Raw genomic sequence first — 19,588 nt, forward strand, 5'->3', positions numbered from 1 at the left:
GTAAATGCCATTCTAATTATCCGGCGCTCTCTGCTCCGAATGCAGAGGTAAACATTTGCACGGTTCTTCTCCTCTGGCCTCTTGATCTTGATCCGCTCATCACCTCCGTTTCTCCGTCCTCCAGGTCCACGCACTGCAAAAAGTCAACATCTTACCAAGAATATTTGTCTTATTTCTACTCAAAATGTCATTTCTAGTCAAAACTAATCTCTTTCCACTTAAAATAAGACTCATCACATTAAAAAGTAGCTTGTTTTTAGACACTTTTTTTTACTTTTTTCAAGCAGATTTTCACTTGAAATAAGTAGAAAAATCTGATAGTGGGGCAACTTGCTTTCACTGGCAGATTTTTCTACTTATTTCAAGTGAAAATTTGTTTGACTTCTTGAACGATTTGGTACGATTTTGGTGTTTCTACAGTAAATATTTTGCAGAAACATGCAAGTTTAAAACAGCGGTCCGTTCTGCTTCTCTCAGAAAATCTTTGTATTGGAGTCAATGAGGAGCAGAGACAGACGTGGCCGCACTTAGAGGCTGACAATTCAAATTCTGTAAGTCTCTCAGATTTTTTGAGCACATTGTGAGAGACAGAAAAAGTTTGTCTACAAATCTGGAAAAAATCATGTGTGTAGAGTGTAAATTGTGTCCAGGAGGAGTGTGGAAAGAGAAAAAATCCGGATTTTACACACCCATTATAATCTACAGATGATTTTTATTACGACCACCACAGTCGAACTGTTTACATACAACACACGATTAAACATGTTTCACAAATATACAGACACATACAACACAGTCACCTATAAGAAAATTTAAATACCTCGCTGGCTGCAGCCCACCGTGCAACAAAATCACTTCTTCTTCAACTTCTTACATCAAAACACGTCCGTCACTCAACAAAGAACAGAAATGATTTCCTCTTAGGCTGAGGTGTTGAATAAAGAAATGAAATATGCATAAAGTGTTAAATAAAATATAATAAATATAATAAATAAATGATAAATATGGCAGCTAGTGGAGCTCTGGTCTTCACAGGTTTGATGTGATCTGAACCTGAGGAGGATTTAAAGCAGAGATTTTTTCACCTGCACGTTAAAACACTTATTTTTTATACAAACCTCTTGTTCTTCTGTTGTTTCTTTCTTCTGGGATGTTTGTCGCCTCATTTGTGTCTATAAGAAAAAGAAACAATTTAGAGGATTATGATGTTACAATAATTTGTTTGTTGAGATTATTATTATTATTATTATTATTATTGTAATGTAATGTCTGTGTGAGGCGGTGGAGGGTTGATCTGCCTGCGGTGACTCCAGTTCCCGACCTCGTCCTATTAACTCGGCTCCATTAGCATCAACACATTTATGGAGATGTTTACATTATGAGCAGAAAAGAGGTTTTTTTTCCTAAATTGGTTCTGAAAGCTGTTTTCTTTTTCTTTTTTACTGTGTTCAATTATCTGCATCACACATGTACAGTATGTTTCAGTTATCAGTTATCAGTTTTAGCTAAATTCAATACATCATTTTAATGGTTTTAATCATTCTACTTGCTATTGTTGTCTGTACTGTTATTTCTTACCTTTTAAATGTATTTTTCTGTTTCCTGTTTTTGACTTTCTTTGCCTCTGTGATCACCTGATTGACTGTGTATGAGCTCAGTTTAGTCCTATTTCCATATGTTTTATAGAAACAGACAGTTTTAGAAGAAAAAAACTCATTTTGAGGCATGAAAGTATTTTTTTTAACTTCATTTATTTGTGTGATAGCTCTGCCTGCTTTGTAGTTAAAGGGATAGTTCAACATTTTGTCAAATTGGCCCATTGCCATAACCCCTATAGTCATAGCAGTAGGTTTGTTACCTTTAATTGTCGGTGCATGCTATTTTTAGAACGGCGGAGCAGAGCTGTGAGCTGCTCAGAGCTACGCTACGGAGGCTCATGGGATTTCTTGGTTTCCCTCATCAAACTCATCAAATACACAATCCAAGACTTTATAGACTTTAGACTTTATTTATTTGCACATAAAAAATTAAACAAAACATTTACTTATCTCTCTTACTAGTAAGAAAGATATGAAAAAGAAATGTGCAGGTGAGGTCTGAAACCCGAAAGGCTTCTAACATGACCTCACCTTGATCTAAAAAATAATTGAAGCACAGTCAAGAAATAATAATCACATACCTTGTGCAAGGTGTAGAAATAATAAAATTAAAAAAAATAGTAGTAAAAATAAAAGTAGTAGTAATGATAACAACACTAAATAAATAAACGAAAAGAGATGAGAAAACAAAGCGAGACAAAGGAAGAGAACTACAGATGAATCCAACAACTCCACAACGCTCTGGTGGACAAGTTGTGAGCTGCACATTCACCACGCTATGAGATAATAACACAACGTTACCACACAGAGTTGTTTTAGAGGGAAATACAGAGACTGTTGATGAAAAACTGTCCCTGAAGGCAACGTGCATCAGCGGTTTTACATGAATTTCCCTCTAAAACAACTCTGTGTGGTAACGTTGTGTTATTATCTCATAGCGTGGTGAATGTGCAGCTCACAACTTGTGTCTCTCCTCCTCCGTGTGGTCGTGGACGTGGCTCCTCGTTAGCAGCAGCAGGTAGAAACTCCTTGATCATGCCTTTTAGCCGACATGTCACAAAACGGTAAAACGGTAAAATGAAAAAAAAGCTCCAGCAAACTATAAGCAAACAAATCAATGTTGGCCCTGTTCAAAGGCAGACATATGACTGTTCTCATAATAGTTGGACTAAATAAAATTATTTTTAAAATATTTATTTTATTGCAGTTTTTCAACATTTTTATGACGGATATTAGCGGTCCCTCACTAAAACAGGCCATGAAAGGGTTAAATTATAAAAAATATTGATGAAATTAATTACACATCATTCATTAGAAGACAACTAACCCTAAGCAACAAAAAAAAAAATATTGTAATACCTATTTTTACTTTGACGTGGTGTGTGTTTGAAAAAAGGGACATTTTTTGTCCCTATCAGGACAACGTTAGTGATTTTTAACAGGATCTGAGGGTTAAAGGGATAGTTCAACATTTTGGCAAATTGGCCCATTGCCATAACCCCTATAGTCATAGCAGTAGGTTCGTTACCTTTAATTGTCGGTGTAAGCTATTTTTAGAACGGAGGAGCGGAGCGGCAGGCTGCTCAGAGAGGCTAAAGGAATTTCTTGGTTTCCCTCATCAAACTCATCAAATACACAATCCCAAAACTCCAAAACGCTTTCGTGGACAAGTTGTGAGCTGCACAACCACCACGCTATGAGATAATAACACAACGTTACGAAACGGAGCCGTTTTCGAGGTAAATACAGGGTAAATACAGAGTCTGCTTGCTGAAAAACTGTCCCTGAACGCAACGCGCACACACTAAAAAATGCTGGGTTGTTTCTGTAAACACATTGCTGGGTTATTCATGCTGGGTCAAAATTCTGGGTTGTTTTGGGTACTGTAAACACACAGTTGGGTTGTTTTATGCTGGGTAAATGGGTTGTGAGGGTTAATTTCTATCTGAACACCCGGTTGGGTTACTTTGACCCAACTGCTGGGTCATTCTTCATTTTCCCGCTCATCCTTTGTCGAACTTTCTGGATCTTTCTGTGAGCAGTTGGACCAGACACATCAGGATTTTCTGGTAGGTTAATATAAATAATAATTTTCCTATAGTCTTGATCGGTTGTGGTAATAGCATGATGATCTCAATATCATTTCACACTCTTGGATCAAAAGGGGGGTTAATGTTGTTGTTGTTTTCTGGGAAGTTAGGCTAGATTTTCCTAGATGCTAGCCAACGTTAGCCAACTTACAATTCTATAACATTAGCCTTTTTGAATTTTGCAATTTAATATGCAGTAGTCTCCGGGTTTATTGTTCATCTGGCTGTAATGTGCCATTGGACATTTTATATCTTCATATTTGTGTAACAGTAGCTGGCAGCTAGCTGTCGTTAGCAGTAGCTAAGGCTAGCCACAGTTAACGAGCTGACAAGCTCCAGCAGAGCCGTTAAACCCAGGAGTAACGGTTAACTGAGGGTGATCAATCAAGGTAACGTTAACATTACTTTAAGAGGGAGGACACAACGTTTTAAACCGACTGTACTTTATCAACATTACTGTATTGTTATCATTATTATGTTTTCTCTTCTTTTTTTTTTACCAGAGAGACAAACAGGAGACTCGCAGCCCCTCCGTGAAGCCCAGCTGTCTGCCGAACGGCGTTGGAGAAACGGTGAGTTTTCACTTCAAACTGCGTTATTTCCCGTTTTATCGGGTGTTAATCACCGGGTCTGTGTGTTGTGGAGAAGAGGAGACCTCTGCGGATAATTCGGCTCACGTTAAAAACCCCTCGAGCGTGTGGCTCTGAGGCTATCAGAGAAACAAGCTGAGCAGTGGTTAGCAGCAGCTCGGCTCCAGCCCTGCAGACGGCCTGTCTGTGTCCGCCAAACAGCGTCAAGTAAACACTGGTTTTTAACACGAAACTGCTTTAGTCGTGCTTTTACTGCTTTTAAGCATCGGGTGTGGGAGAGGGGGATACGGCTACAGATAATTCGGCTCACGGAGTAAAACATCCTGAACGCCCTGATATCAAATTACGTTAGAGAAACAATCGCTGAACTTTTTAGTCTTAACAATTTGACTCGGGAGCGACAATGCGTGCAGCGTAGCTGTGTTGCTGCACAAGCTGTGTAAAAAGCGAGTGGAGTGTGTATTTTCCTTTTACCAGGTATTCCAGTCAAACAACTACTGTTTGAGAAATATCAATTGTTATAGAAACTATTTCATGTTAATTGAACTTGTGCATTTTCTTTTGTCTTTTGTTTAGTTGTTAAAGGTGAGAGGGTGCTGAAGGTCCTGCCAGCTCTGCTTCCTCCATCCATCTACAGGAGAGGAGGACAAGTCTTCAGACCCACTACTGCAAGATCTGTGTGTGTGAGAGAGAACCTGCAAACTGAGCATTGTTACCTATTTGTGTTCATTCAGCCTGTGCACCTGTGCTGGTGTAAAATTTGTTAAACTGCCAATAAATTTAAGTTAACAGTGGCCTATGTGTGTATGGTGTGTGTTTGTATGATTATGGGAAATTACAACAGCAACAATAATGATATAATATATTTTGTATTAATATTAGATAGTCATATAATAGAATCTGATTATCAATTATTTATAATATTTATTATTAATATTATCAATTAAAAAAGTAAAAGTAGCAGGGCAATGGGGCAGGATATAACCCAGCACATGGGTCATTTTAACCCAGCAATAGAGTTAATTTAACTCACTAGTTGGGTCAAATGAACAACCCAACTTTCTGGGTTAAACGGGGGAACCCAGCACTTGGGTCGAAACAACCCAGCGCGTGTTCTGTCCCTATGTTGATCAGCAGTTGGGTTAAGGTTGGGTTATTTTTCAACCCAACAGTTTTTAGTGTGCATCAGCGGTTTTGCATGAAAACAACTCTGTCTGGTAACGTTCTGTTATTATGTCATAGCGTGGTGAATGTGCAGCTCACAACTTGTCCACGACAGCCTTTTGGAGTTGTTGAGTTGTGTATTTGATGAGTTTGATGATGAGGGAAACCACGAAATTCCTTTAGCCTCCATAGCATAGCCCTGAGCAGCTCGCCGCTTCGCTCCTCCGTTCTAAAAATAGCTTGCACCGACAATTAAAGGTAACGAACCTACTGCTATGACTATAGGGATTATGGCAATGGGCCAATTTGACAAAATGTTGAACTATCCCTTTAAATAAGTAGAAAAATCTGATAGTGGAGCAAGTTTTTCTTTCTTATTACAAGCACAGAAAACTTGCTTTCACTGGCAGATTTTTCTATTTATTTCAGGTGAAAATTAGTTTGAAACAAGTGAAAATGATCTAAAAACAAGTTGATTTTTAGGTGATGAGTCTTATTTTAAGTGGAAAGAGTTTAGTTTTGTGGACGTCGCTCCTCGTTAGCAGCAGCAGGTAGAAACTCCTTGGTTGGTTATTCCACCTGCTCAGTATAAATCCAGCTGCAGGGACACGACGGTCGACCGACTCGGAGTATTTTTAGACTCGGTCGACCGTGAGGAGTCACTGCGTCTCAACCTGCGACCGGACGATGAAATGGCAACGTAAAGGCGAAGTGACGTTTGGACTCGGGGAATCAGACAGGTACCCACTGTGTGTGTGTGTGTATGTGTGTGTGTGTTGCATCGTGTCGTGTTGCGTTGCGTTGTGTTGCTCCGGGGGGCTCGGCCTCGGTCTGCTGCCATTTTGTCCTCACAGTGTGACACGGACCCTGAACGCAGCGCCGGCCGGAGAGCGGAGCGCCGGTCGGTCACGCTTGACCTTTCAGAGTCTCCCAGTAAATCAGAGCTGCTCTTCATATCTAATGATGCAGAAACAGTCAAACATGACCTTTAAAGTTACAATACTGCACTGTGGCACCAAGACGACACACCCCACCTCCCCCTCCTCCCGCCACAACACCACCACACTGCAAAAACTCTACATCTTTCCAAGAATATTTGTCTTATTTCTTGTCAAAATGTCTCATTTCTAGTCAAAACTAATCTCTTTCCACTTAAAATAAGACTCATCACCTAAAAATGAACTTGTTTTTAGATCATTTTCACTTGTTTCAAACAAATTTTCACTTGAAATAAGTAGAAAAATCTGCCAGTGAAAGCAAGTTTTTTGTGCTTGTAATAAGAAAGAAAAACTTGCTCCACTATCAGATTTTTCTACTTATTTCAAGTGAAAATCTGCTTGAAAAAAGTAAAAAGTGTCTAAAAACAAGCTGCTTTTTATGTGATGAGTCTGATTTTAAGTTTAATGAGATTTGTTTTGACTAGAAATGACATTTTGACTAAGTTTTTTGTGTTTGTAATAAGAAAGAAAAACTTGCTCCACTATCAGATTTTTCTACTTATTTCAAGTGAAAATCTGCTTGAAACAAGTGAAAATGATCTAAAAACAAGTTCATTTTTAGGTGATGAGTCTTATTTTAAGTGGAAAGAGATTAGTTTTGACTAGAAATGAGACATTTTGACAAGAAATAAGACAAATATTCTTGGAAAGATTTAGAGTTTTTGCAGTGTTGAGTAAGAGTAAAAAAGTACTTGCTTTTAAATGTACTTTAATTCAAAGTCAGAGTCAGAGTAAATGTCTTATTTTCACATCAGTGAATGACTCTAATTGTTTGTAAATGAATGTAAGGAGCTTTTAACTCTTGTTAGTGAGAATGAACTCTTTGCTGCTCAGCTGCACTGATGTGCTGCTTTTAGGGGTTAGGGTTTCCTTCACAGACAAACACAGCTTGTGTCCAATAGGATTTTAGAAAAAGACCTGAAAGTAACCAGTACTTTTCAGCCTTCCTACTAATTAAAGCAGAAGTAAGCGATATTTTTGTGTTAATCTAAGTCTTAAATAGTTGTATCTTCCGACAGCAATCACTTCTATAGAGTGTTTGGTCTGAAACACGGGTCTGTCAGTCACTCTGCTCTGCTCTGAGCCCAGGAGAAAACTTTCCTTGTATCCTACAACCTTTATCCAATGAGGAGAGAGAACGGCATAAAGGGGCAGTCCTCTCTGTGTGTGCAGCCAAGGGATGCGCGTGAATGTGGTGACGTAGGGACGAGGACTGTTATGGTGCGTTCAAGGCAGCCTGTAACTCGTGTTTTTCCGACCTGTGAACTCGTACCAGTTGGATCTGGTACGAGTTCACAGGTCAGAAGTTACGAGTGGCCGTTATAGTGACTTTCACAGGTAAAACAGGTCGGAAAAACACGAGTGCACTGCAAAAAATCAAATATCTTACCAAGAATATTTGTCTTATTTTTTGTCAAAATGTAATTTCTAGTCAAAACTAATCTCATTCTACTTAAAATCAGACTCATCACATTAAAAAGCAGCTTGTTTTTAGACACTTTTTACTTCTTTCAAGCAGATTTTCACTTAAAATAATCTGATAGTGGAGCAAGTTTTTCTTCCTTATTACGAGCACAAAAAACTTGCTTTCACTGGCAGATTTTTCTACTTATTTCAAGTGAAAATGTGTTTGAAACAAGTGAAAATGATCTAAAAACAAGTTAAATTTTAGGTGATGGGTCTTATTTTAAGTGGAAAGAGATTAGTTTTGACTAGAAATGAGACATATATTCTTGGAAAGATTTTGAGTTTTTGCAGTGTGGGTTGCCTGGAACGCTACAAAGTCGTAAGTCGTGACTTGAAGCTGTAATTTACAGTTTCAAAAGCCTGCCTGGAACGCAGCATTAGCCAAAACCACCGGATCGCTTACTTCTGCTTTAACTCCAGTAAAAGTAAAACATATTTGTCTTGGAAATGTATTCAAGTAGGAGTAATAAGTACCAAAGAAATCTAATACTCAAGTAAAAGTACAAACCCTCTGGATATGTACTAAAGTAGCCTACAGTACTCAAGTAAATGTACTCCATTACTCTCCACCCCTGAACATCCACGCGCTGCTGCTTTCACTTCCACGGCTCCTAAATCAAGACAAATGGTTCAGCGCACTAAACATAATCAGGATGTAATTGACATTGATTTGCGAGATTAAGCATGAAAGTGTTGTGAGGTGTGTGTGTGTGTGTGTGTGTGTGTGTGTGTGTGTGTGGTGGTTATGGGATGGATACGCTGCTATAGTATATATATATATATATATATAAACTGTAGGAAGGTGTTTGGATTTCCAGCTCAACGTGGGAGTTTGATTAACTGTTTAAACAGGATCAGTGAGGCGAAGCTGCAGAGCTGTTTACCGCCGAGGAGGAAATAAAGAGCACCGGCGCCGCGGCAACAAGTGGGTGTCACACACACACACACACACACACACACACACACACACACACGGTTTTGTGTTTGTTGATTTGTCACAAATGAAAAAAACTACAGTGAAGCTGTTCTTTTTTAGACGTGAACTCACTCCAGACAAACGACCTCTGAATAAATCTGAAGAAGCAGCTCAAACCGGATTTTATAATCTTTAATTTCCACTAATTCAGCCTCCATTAGATAGCTATTAGTCTTAGATATATTATGGTTTTCTATCCTGCACTGTTTTTAGACTTTATTATTTTACTGTTCTGTTTGTTACATTATTTCATTTTACTGCTTCTAAATTTACCTATACTTTATTATTCTAATTTCCTCCTCATATAAAGTGCTTTGAGCTGCTTTTCATACATTTTATTTGTGCATTTACTTTTAACGTATTCGTGCCGGCACTGTGCAATATCTCTAACCAAAAAACATCTATATATAGTTTTTTTAAAACTCATATTTAAATAACATTTTGTAAATAACAGTACATATTTCTGTTTTTTTATATATTTGTGTAATTAGCGAAGTCTTTATATTTTATTATTGTTGTTATGAAGGAGATTATTCCACCAAACAAACTTGTTAAAACTTGTTCTCACACATTAAAACTGTCTGTCACATCTGTGAAGTGAAGATAAAGGATGTAAGTTGCTTTTTAGGGTCAAAACCTGAAGACTACGTTACCCACAATGCAACTCCACCACGATATTTGGTGGCATGCAACCAATCACAGCTCAGAACTTCTCAAAACATCTAGAAACCCAGAAGTACAGGAGCCTGTTAGGGACATTTCAGGTCGACTGAGACAAACACTCACATGCAAATTAAAACATCATGTTGGTTAAGAATCTGTTTTCATCACATTGTTGGATTTACAGATGTTCCCTGAACGCATCGTGTTTACATGTAACACATTATCAGTGAATCAACAGGTTAGTGAGGAGGAAGAGGGAAAGGAGGAAGAGGAGGAGGAAGAAGAGGAGGAGGAAGAGGAGAAGTAAGATGAGGAGGAGGAGGAGGAAAAAAGGAGAAGGAGAAGGAAAAGGAGGAGGAGGAAGGAAGATGAGGAGGAAGTGAAGGAAGATAAGGAGGAGGAGGAAGAGGAAGATGAGGAGGAGGAAGAAGAGGAGGAAGAGGGGGAGCAGAAGAAGAGGGGAAGGAAGAGGAGGAAGAAGGGGAGGAGGAAGAAAAAAGGAGAAGGAAGAGGAAAAGGAGGAAGAAGGAAGATGAGGAGGAGGAGGAGGAAGAGGAAAAGGAGGAAAAAGAGGAAGAGGAGGATGAGAAGAAGAGGGAAAGGAAGAGGAGGAAGAAGAGGAGGAGAAAGGGAGAAGGAAAAGGAGGAATAGGAAGGAAGAGGAGTCGGAAGTGAAGGAAGATAAGGAGGAGGAGGAAGATAAGGAGGAAGAGGAGGAGGAGTAAAGGAGAAGGAAAAGGAGCAGGAGGGGGAAGAAGGAAGATGAGGAGGAGGAAGTAGAGGAGGAGGAAGTGGAGGAGGAGGAGAAAAGGAGAAGGAAAAGGAGCAGGAGGAAGGAGAGGAGGAGGAAGAGGAAAAGGAGGAAGAAGAGGAGGACGAGAAAAAGAGGAGGAAGAAGAAGAGGAGGAAGAGAAGGAAGATGAGGAGGAGGAAGGAGAGGAGTCGGTTGCTCTGATTGGTTCTCTCTCCCCAGTGTTTTTGGTCTGACAGATTTTCAAAATAAAAGCTCTGAACATCTAAACACACTCTAACAAATGATGTGCTGGCTCAACGTAAAAAAATTGAGGTAACAATTTCCATGGATATTTTTAAGTTATTTCAACTTAACTAGTATTAAGTACATGCCACAAGACTTCTCTAGTTAGGCCAACTTAATTACTTAAGTACAAGCAACATGATTTCCCTTGTCCTCTACAAGCTTATTTAAGTCAAACCAACTTAATTTTAATTGTGTTAAAATTACCCCTTTTAGTTATTCTAACTTATTTATTTTCATTTCATTCTACTCAGAAATGTCCATGGAAATTGTTACCTCAATTTCTTTTAGTAGTAAGAACGTATTTATCTAAGTCAGAATATATCACACATTGAACTTTCAGTTTGATCTAACTGTTTATTCAAAGACAAGTCAGCATCTCACTCTACAGCAACAAGACTGAGTGTATATGATATAAAAAAAAGTAGCATTCATAAAATAAATTAAGAAACTTACAATATAAAATATCCCTTTAAAACAGTCTTTTGAACACAGCATACAATAAATTAGGAAACATACAATATAAAATAGCCTAAAACAGTCTTTTGAACACATTTTGACAGTCATACTCTTGAGTCTGATTTTCCCATGAATGTTGACTCCAGGGCAGGCTGACAGTGGTGATCTGTCTTAATTCTTGGTTTATCTAAATAAAAAGAAAAGGCACAAATAAGTACAACATGCTAATTTATACAATTTGCACACAAACTACTGCAAAGAAATGGCAGTGCACACTCATGCTATTCTAACAACTAGCTTATACTGTAACTAGTCCTGTGGCATCTCAACAATATTTGTTTGTCAATGCAGTTGACAACTGCTGACAGAGAAACAGCATCTAGTGGTGAAAAACGATTTATTGTAGCCTACTAACTGTACTGATAGCTGTTGTGAATAAAACGAGTCAAGATTGTACTCACCAAGCTGTAAAGTTTGCAAATGGGTGTCTCCAACTCTGTGCTCTGGTCACTGGTGTCTTTCCAATCCTGTGCTTCCAACAGGCATGCCGCATGGTTCGCACTAAACATGTAGCAGTTAGCCTGTACTCAACTTCTAACAAAATACAGACACAGATTTTTAAGTTGTGCTAACTGAATACACCTCTATGTTAAGTTAAGGCAGAAATATCTGTTCAAAATTCATGTATTATTGAGTTACGACAATTTTATTTATTTTCATTTAGACCAACTTATCAAATTAAGTTATCAACTCATTATAATGTATATGCATAACAAACTTAATTTTTTAAGCAGAAAAAGCTCTTGATTTTGAGCTATATAAACTAACCCCATGAATCACTTTTTAGAGTGCAGAAATGCAGCAAAGTCAAAAGAACAACTGGTGTGATTGAGGCTGAAAACCTGAAAACAACCGCTCACACCAGAGAGAGGGATGAAGATAAAGATGAAGAGAGATAGAGCATCACAAAGGGAGGATGGAGGTGAAGAAGAGAGAGAGAGAGGACAGACCATCAGACTGACTGTCTCTCTGTCATAAAAGTCTTTACATTTACAGACTCGTCCTTTTCTAATCAGCAGGAAGTTGGAAAAAAAGAAGGAAAAAAGAAGAAAAAACGACTCAAGGACGACAACGTTGTCCTCGTTCACCGTTACCATGGAGATGATGATGATGATGATGATGATGATGATGATGATGATGATGATGACAGAGTCAGAGGAGACGATGGAGTGATGAACCTGCTGCTGTCGATCAGTTTATTGGTTATTGGTTTTTATCTGTTTGGAGGTTGATCAATGGAACGACTGAGATCATCCAGCTGTTAGCGGTTAGCATGTAGCTTCACTCACTTATTATCTGATTAACACTAACTCCTCTTCCCTCCTCCTCCTCCCTCCTCCTCCTAATTCTCTTCTTCCTCCTCTTCCTCCTCCTCCTCCTCTTCCTCCTCCTCCCTCCTCTTCCTCTTCCCCCTCTTCCTCCTCCTCCTCCTCTTCCTCCCCCTCTCTCTTCCTCCTCTTCCCCCTCCCTCCTCCTCTTCCTCCTCTTCCTCCTCCTCCTCCTCCACCTCTTCCTCCTCTTCCTTCCTCCTCCTCTTCCTCCTCCCCCTCCTCCTCTTCCTCCTCTCTCCTCTTCCTCTTCCTCCTCCTCTTCTTCCTCCTCCCCCTCCTCCTCTTCTTCCTCCTCCTCTTCCTCCTTTTCCTCGTCCTCCTCCCTCCTCTTCCTCCTCCTCTTCCTCCTTTTCCTCTTCTTCCTCCTCCTCTTCCTCCTCCTCGTCCTCCTCCCTCCTCTTCCTCCTCCTCCTTCACTTCATCTTCCTCCTCCTCCTCTTCCTCCCTCCTCCTCCCTCCTCCTCCTCTTCTTCCCCCCTACTCTGTCTCTTCCTGCTCCCTCCTCCTCCTCCCTCCTCTTCTTCCTCCTCTTCCTCCTCCCTCCCCTTGTTCTTCCTCTTCCTCCTCCCCCTCGCTCCTCTTCCTCTTTCTCCTCCTCTTCCCTCCTCCTCCTCTTCCTCCTCCTCCTCTTCCTCCTCCCTCCTCTTCTTCCTCCTCTTCCTCTTCCCTCCTCCTCTTCTTTCCTCCTCTTCCTCCTCGTCTTCTTTCCTCCTCCTATTCTTTCCTCCTCCTCTTCCCCCTCCTCTTCCTCTTCTTCCCTCCTCCTCCTCTTCCTCCCTCCTCCTCTTCCTCCTGCAAAGTGAGCCAGTATAGTAGCTTGATGTTGCTCGGTCACGCCTCCTGCTCCTCTGTCAGATTATTATGGTCTGGCTCTTGTGTTTCCGATGTGCTGCGGCTCCTCTACTGTAAAATCATGCAATATATTTGCAAAAATATTCATTCACCAGCAGCAGCACTGAGGCTTAAGACATCGCCGTGTCAACGAGCAGCGATTGCCTGCTCCCTCCAAATGGATTCTACCGGCTCGATATCCCACTTGAGCATTTCCTCTTTTCCTCCTTTCCCCTCTTCCTCCCTTTTACTTAGTATCGGGGGCTTTTACTTGTGCAGCGCAGGTGAAGCTGAATGTGAGAGCATTACCTCCAGCACTTAACAGCTCCTCTGGAAATGGCCTATTTCTGTTGTTGCACAGTCAAAAAAATGAAATAAAATGAAATGAAATAAAAAAAACACGGGCCATGCTGTTTTCCAGGAAGTGGAGAGGAAATAAAATAAAATAAAACAGTATGTCTGATTGTTTCTAGACGGAAAAAACAACTTGTTATTGAAGTGTGATGGAGTCCAGGTGGTGATACAGAGTTTTATTCATGACGCTGCTGCTGCTGCTGCTGCTGCTGCAAAAACTCAAATATCTTGTGTTACCAAGAATATTTGTCTTATTTCTCGTCAAAATGTCATTTCTAGTCAAAACAAATCTCATTCTACTTAAAATAAGACTCATCACATAAAAAGCAGCTTGTTTTTAGACACTTTTTACTTCTTTCAAGCAGATTTTCACTTGAAATAAGTAGAAAAATCTGATAGTGGAGCAAATTTTTCTTTCTTATTACAAGCACTGCTTTCACTGGCAGGTTTTTCTACTTATTTCAAGTGAAAATTAGTTTGAAACAAGTGAAAATGATCTAAAAACAAGTTCATTTTTAGGTGATGAGTCTTATTTAAAGTGGAAAGAGATTAGTTTTGACTAGAAATGAGACATTTTGACAAGAAATAAGACAAATATTCTTGGAAAAATGTAGAGTTTTTGCAGTGTGCTGCTGCTGCTGCTGTTGTCGCCTCAGGACCACGTAGCCACTTTGTGAGGGTCCTAATGCTAATGTGCTAATGCTAACGCCGTGCGCTCTAACTAATCAGCAGCAGACGAAGCGGCGAGCGGCTCAGAGAGGTTAAAGGACCAGACCGCTGCTTCTCTCTGAGCTGCATCATCATCATCATCATCATCACCACAGAGACTCCAGTGTCTGCTCAACAGGAAGTAGATAGGGGGCAAACCGAGGGGGGATTGGACTAGAAAAGTACATGATTATAAATGTCCATTAGCTTTGTAATTTGTTAACAATCTAAGAGAAAAGTTGTTCAAATGTTTCCAGTTTAAGAGGGTATAAAAAGGTGGGGGATTTATATAGCAACATGTTATGAGGGAAGGTAGGCTTTTGGTTTGGATTTTATTTTTAATTTTTCTTTGTATATTGTTGGCTGTGATGTAAGTGTTCTTTGTTTTAAGAAAGGAGCAGCTATTATAAGTTTTCTTCATCCTGCTCCTTTCCAGTCCTAGAATTGGAAATAATAGCCTAAACGAAAAAATGAAAATGAAATTAATATTAAGTATTCACTATCATAACTGCATTTCTTTCTTTTTTTTAAATAATATATCATAACTGCATTTCTGACGTTGACAACAAACCAAACCGTTTGAAAATCAAGTCAAAAACTGATCAAGTTCTGGTTATTTCAGTAGAACCAGAGGCTTAATGCTCTGGAGGGAGCGAGTGGACCGAGCCAAGATGGCGTCCGTGTGGCACCACCGCTGTGTCATTGGGCTGCAGCTTCAGGTGAGTCATCTAGACTTCTTATAGATATCTACTCCAGTGTCTGTTCAACAGGAAGTAGACAGGTGTTAAATACTCTGGTGGAAGGTAGATCGTGAGGGCGAAGCGGTTGCATTATGTAGCCTACATCACAGATATTAAAGATGTAGAAATACTTTAGAGACGTTTTCTGTCAAATAATGAAAAAAAATAAAATAATAATGGAAAGAAATCAAACATCCACTCACCCACAGACTCAGTAATCGTTCCACTCAGAGTTTCAGTCACTTCCTGTTCATCTGGAGGCAGGAAACATAAAAACTTCTTCATAATTACTGAGTGAAGTCTAAAATGTCAGAGGCAGTGTGTTTGCCATTTGCAGTGGGAAGTTGTTTGAAGAGCTCAACATGAAGACAAGAGACTGTTTAAAGGGACAGTTCAACATTTACCATAACCCCTATAGTCATATCAGTATAGGTTCATCACCTTTAATTATCAGTGCATGTTGTTTTGAGATGGGCGGGGCAGAGACGTGAGCTGCTCAGAGCTACACTACGGAGGCTCATTATGGGATTTCTTGGTTTCCCTCATCAAACTCATCAAATACACAATCCAACAACTCCACAACGCTCTGGTGGACAAGTTGTGAGCTGCACATTCACCACGCTATGAGATAATAACACAACGTTACCACACAGAGGGCCGGATTTACTAAGATCCCAGATAGCGGGCGCTATATTGTTTGCACCCGCTAAAATATTGCGAGTTTGGTTAGTGCACGCAAAACAGGTGATCTACTAAGACTATGAGATAATAACACAACGTTACCACACAGAGTTGTTGTAGAGGGAAATTCATGCAAAACCACTGATGCACGTTGCCTTCAGGGACAGTTTTTCATCAACAGTCTCTGTATTTCCCTCTAAAACAACTCTGTGTGGTAACGTTGTGTTATTATCTCATAGCGTGGTGAATGTGCAGCTCACAACTTGTCCACCAGAGCGTTGTGGAGTTGTTGGATTGTGTATAGGGGTTATGGTGAGAGGAGGATCTGACTAAATGTTGAACTGTCCCTTTGAAATACATAAATAACACTATAATTAAGCTCTACATTAAGAATTATGCAACGGTTACATTTTTATAGAACGATACCTGACCTTTGACCCCTGAAATCTACCGAGTAGTAGGCTCACCCTCCATCCATCAGACGTTGTGTCCATGGAAATAGAGACAAACAGACTTAAACACTGAACCTCAGAATCAAACCTGGCATTGCCATGGCAACGGATTAAAACCATGTTTGACTTGATTGTAGTTTGATTCGACGTGTCATAAATAATATAGATCATAAACACACACAGACACACACACACTAATTATCAGTTCATATGTCTGTAGACTTGTGTGTGTGTGTCTCTGTGTGTGTGTGTGTGTGTGTGTGTGTTGGGTTGTTGCCCCTCACTCGTTAATTCCTCCAGATTAGCATATTGATGACAGTCTGGAGAGGAGTGAACATCCTCCACTCAGATTACTGCTGCACACAGCTGAGATCAGCCACGACCCGGACAACATGCTCTGCCTCTGTGTGTGTGTGTGTCTGTGTGTGTGTGTGTGTGTGTGTGTGTGTGTGTGTGTGTGTGCGGTATAGCTACACACTGAGAGACATGGGGGTAGTTGTGCGTTTTATGGAAATTGCCTCCATGCAGGACGCTGCTGTGCTGAGTTGATCTCCGGCTCAGAGGAAACACAATCAGCCGGCGCCGACGGGAGGTCCAACTCCTCTGAAACCGCAAAGCTCTAAATTGGACCAAAAAGGAAATTGGGGGCGAAAGCAAAGCGATAGCAAAGCGCGATGTGGTCAGAAGTAAAACATCGACATCGATTCACTCTGCAGGAAAACAGAGAGAAGAGGAGGAGAGGAGAGAAGAGAAGAGGAGGAGAGGTTTTTATTCTGACAACGAGAAGGAAACAGAAGAGAGAATAAAACATCTGGAAACATCAGAGAATCAGAGAGAGAAGGGACACACACATGAATTTGTAGGCTTCAACTTGTTGAGAGAAGAGTGGCGGGGAAGCTACCTGTCTCTGTTGCCATGGTTACTGTAGAAACAGCCCCTGTGTGTGGTTCAGGATGGAGAGAGACGGAGCTGGTCTAATAGGAACTTCAACGTCAACATCATTTACATTCCACTAATTACATGATAATAATTATATTATGTTATAATGTCAAGAAAACAGCAGAGAAATAATAACGGTCAGTTTCATTGTAATGTCATAAAGGTAATAGATTACACATAATTTTTATATTTTGGGAAAGGCCAGAATTTTCTCAGTGGAAGTGACCGTTACTTCTGGGCTGTTTCTTGACATTATCACGCAGCAGCAGCAGAAATGTGAACATTAACTTCTCACAAGTCGCTGCTACTTCTCATACAGCACTTTACTAATGTTTAATGCTAAAATTAACTTGTGTTTTAATCTGAAATGTAGCTATAACTGCAGCTGTGTTTACTAATTCATGGTGCCTATTCACTGTATTATCCACTGTATTTGTATAATTGCATTTATTGTATCCAGTATATTTTATCCTATTCTAAAGTCTGACCAGGGACAAAGACTGCAAATTAGCTGAAGCTAGACATCTTATATGCATTACATTTTCAATATTGTCCCTGTTAAATAAACATTAAAATAAAGTTTTTTACACTGACGAGTCAAAACAACCTGATGCTTCACTCACAACAGTCAGAGAGTTGAGTGTGAACGATGGAAACTCGCAAGGAAGGACGTCTCTATTCTGACAAGTTGTCTCCGAACCACGTCATAGCTCATTACCCTAAAGTTAACCAAGACTCAACTTCTCATCTGGTGACGCTTTGGAAGCTTTGGAAGTTTTGGAAGTTTTGGAAGTTTTGGAAGTTTGGGAAGCGGCTGACAGCAGTTAATGCTTTGGTTGCTCAGTGTCACCGGGCTTTTTTGACGCTTTTGGTGTGAACGTACAGTCAGGCGTTCATTATCACTAATTGAACTTACAAACAAAACAAACCGGTGGGTGTGTAGACCGGCGACAGGAGCGTCCAAAGAAGAAGAAGATGTTGGCGACCGTTGTGATGGTTAGTTCCAGTAAGTTCACAACGACAGGGTTTGATCTGAGACACTAACTGTGGAAATTCACGCACTACAGAAGTAAGAACATAGGTAGATAGTAAACTACATGACAGTGACAAAGCTTCAGAGTGAGTGAATTAACATATCTTTCATATAGAACTAAATATAAAGATAAATATACATTAATATAAATATAAGGTGTAAATGTCATAGTGTGTTATAAATCACATGTTGACATCACATGTCAGCTTAATTGAGCTATGCTCAAAATTTGATTTGGGCGTCCAATTGGACTTCTGTCCTCGTCCCAGTTTACATGCAACAGAGAAAATCTAATAACTGGCGGTGTCGACCTCCTCAGGCGGCGATATGAGTCGTTCCAGTGGATTAATACGGCCCCCTGTCCTGTTGACTTTTCTGTCCCAGAGTAAAAAACTAAATATAAACAACTTAATAAGATTAATAAATCCTCAACTAAGCCCCCAACCTACCAGACGCCGGTCTGGTTGGGTCCGGTTCGGACGGCTTCTCTGCTCCACTTTGTGCTGTCTCTACTGTTGTGGAGCATGAACACATGAGCATCGTCCAGTTTTAGTCCGATTAAGGCGAATACATTCTGAAGAAAGTCCAATTCCAATCGCATTATCTGGGCGTCTAATCGGAGTTGGAGGACTCAGATATTAGACTATAACTGACTGATGCATTTACCTGCACTTTAGTTGTCCAGTTGTAGTCAGATTAAGGCCATAATTGGGTTTTTTCCAAGTGTCATGTAAACGTACTGAGTGTGTAGTTCATGTCAGTGAACCACCTTGTTGTGTGTCTTTCTGTGGGTTTGAACCTGTTATCCTGTGATGTTATAACAACCCACTGCTCCACGGTGCCGCCCCGTCATGGCGGCGGCGGTCGGTCAGTTCCTGGTCCATCAGCGGTTATTGATCTGATTGATGTGTTCCTGTGACCTGCAGCTCAGACTCAGGTCTCAGGTGAAGACTCTGACATTTACTGCAGCTCCGCTCTCGCTCACGTTGACATTTCTACTTCAGTCTGTTGGACGGATCAGATGGATCGTCCTCAAACTCTGAGATGAACTTTAATAACCTTCATGTCTCCACCAACTTCTCCTGCTGCAGCACCGTTCACTTCCTGTCCACACGTCTGCAGAGCTCAGGCCACGCCCACTTCTCCTCTACGCCCACATGTCTGTCAAACAAACAAACTCATCTTATGGTCAAACCTAAAAACTGCACTGCAAAAACTCAAAATCTTTCCAAGAATATTTGTCTTATTTCTTGTCAAAATGTCTAATTTCTAGTCAAAACTAATCTCTTTTCGCTTAAAATAAGACTCATCACCTAAAAATTAACTTGTTTTTAGATAATTTTCACTTGTTTCAAACTAATTTTCACTTGAAATAAGTAGAAAAATCTGCCAGTGAAAGCAGGTTTTTTGTGTTTGTA

The 19,588-nt window shown here is 40.2% G+C and overlaps 1 long non-coding RNA gene across 1 annotated transcript; it reads left to right on the forward strand.

Moving 5' to 3' along the window:
• The first annotated feature begins 3,422 nt into the window (after window positions 1-3,422).
• On the forward strand, window positions 3,423-5,071 carry LOC146965802 (uncharacterized). Its single transcript, XR_015034513.1, has 3 exons — window positions 3,423-3,671; window positions 4,194-4,260; window positions 4,855-5,071. It is a non-coding gene; the product is annotated as an uncharacterized LOC146965802 (long non-coding RNA).
• Window positions 5,072-19,588: the final 14,517 nt, after the last annotated feature.

This window comes from Trachurus japonicus, chromosome 20 (assembly GCF_045865225.1).
Source record: "Trachurus japonicus isolate A0001 chromosome 20, Traja_1.0".
NCBI lineage: Eukaryota > Metazoa > Chordata > Actinopteri > Carangiformes > Carangidae > Trachurus > Trachurus japonicus.